The 1,722-nt window shown below is 40.8% G+C and overlaps 1 protein-coding gene across 5 annotated transcripts in view; it reads left to right on the top strand.

The window, feature by feature from the left end:
- LOC106879197 (threonylcarbamoyladenosine tRNA methylthiotransferase) overlaps positions 1 to 1,722 on the top strand; it is a 30,321-nt gene that overhangs the window by 16,065 nt on the left and 12,534 nt on the right. The gene's annotated exons all lie outside the window — the stretch shown is intronic.

Raw genomic sequence — 1,722 nt, 5'->3', positions numbered from 1 at the left:
TGTATCACCTGGTTCGTAATACGGGTGACTAGGCTATAGCCAACACTGCCAGATATTTTGAGCTGCCTATATTATAGCTCTCTACCATTACGTGCCCCTGGACTGGCTTGTGCGGGTGGCACATAAAAGACACCATTTCGAGTGTGGCCGTTTTCGTGCGGGTGACACGTAGAAGCACCCACTACACTCTCTGAGTGGTTGGCGTTAGGAAGGGCATCCAGCTGTAGAAACTCTGCCAAATTAGATTGGAGCCTGGTGTTGCCATCCGGTTTCACCAGTCCTCAGTCAAATCGTCCAACCCATGCTAGCATGGAAAGCGGACGTTAAACGACGATGATGATGATTACCACTGTATTTGTGTGTGAGTGTGTTGTTGTGGGGATGGATCTGGTTAGAGTGTTGGGCTCATAATCATGAGATAGTGAATTTGATTCCTGGGCTGTGTTGTGTTCTTGAGCAAGACACTTTATTTCATGTTGCTCCAGTTCACTCAGCTGTAGAAATGAGTTGCGACATCACTGATGCCAAGCTGTATTAGCCTTTCCCTTTTCTTTGGATAACATCGGTGGCATGGAGAGGTGAGGCTGGTATGCATGGCTGACTGCTGGTCTTCCATAAACAACGTTGCCCAGACTTGTGCCTCAGAGAACTTTCTAGATGTAATCCCATGGTCATTCATGACCAAAGGGGGTCTTTACCCTTTTTTACTTACATACACACACACACATATACACATACAGATTATACAATTCAGTAGAATCTAGATACATCAACATGTAATGTGGGACACCAGAAATAGTGAGGTACAATAACATACAGTTCACAGTAAGATAAAACAACCATGAAGTGATCAGGTTATCTTGTATGGATGTATGGATGTATGGATGTGTGGATGGATGCGTGCATTGTAAGCAAGCAAGTGCAGGCATGGCTGTGTGGTTGAGAAACTTTCTTCCCGACCATGTAATCTCAGGTTCAGTCCCACTGCATGGCACCTTGGGCAAGTGTCTTGTATAGTCCTGCGCCAACCAAAGCTTTGTGGGTGGATGTGGTTTGTGGAAACTCAAAGAAGCTCATCATGTATGTATTTGCGTATGCTTGTGTGTACTCTTGTCCAAACATCACAAGATGGTTGTAAGTGAATGTTTCCGTCATACAAGTGATGTTGTTTGTTTCCAACTGTCCATGAAAGCCATGTCTAGTAATGGGCAAATATTACCTTGTTTAGAAAGCATGAAAAAGTGGGTGTTTAATGATGATGATAATGATTAGGAGATATGAATGTATAAACTAGAATGTATACTTTCCATGTTCATATTTGAATTTTTAGCGTTTCAATAATTTTTCTCTGATTTTACTCATTCACAAATTTGATGGACATATATCAGTATGTAAGCTGACTCAAGAAATCTCTAGTGAGACTTTTTTTATTGATGTACCTGAAGAGACCCAGAACGGGTCGAAACATGTTTTGTCCCCAATAAAGTCTATTACACATTCCATCTCCTATTTTATTAATACTGTTACCCCAACCACTACTATGAAGTTCCTGCAATAAATCTACAGAGCCTGTGGAAGAGCCTGTTCTCTTCTGTCTGAAATTTGTGCTTATATAAATACTTCATATAATTCATATTTAAAGTCTCTACCACTAATGATGCTCTGTGTATGTGTATGCATATATGTATATGTACACACATACATACCTATATATATATATAT

This window comes from Octopus bimaculoides, chromosome 8 (genome assembly GCF_001194135.2).
Source record: "Octopus bimaculoides isolate UCB-OBI-ISO-001 chromosome 8, ASM119413v2, whole genome shotgun sequence".
NCBI classification, from domain to species: Eukaryota; Metazoa; Mollusca; class Cephalopoda; order Octopoda; family Octopodidae; genus Octopus; species Octopus bimaculoides.
The sequence above is the reverse complement of the archived record's forward strand: the minus strand, read 5'-3'. Positions and strand labels throughout refer to the sequence as shown.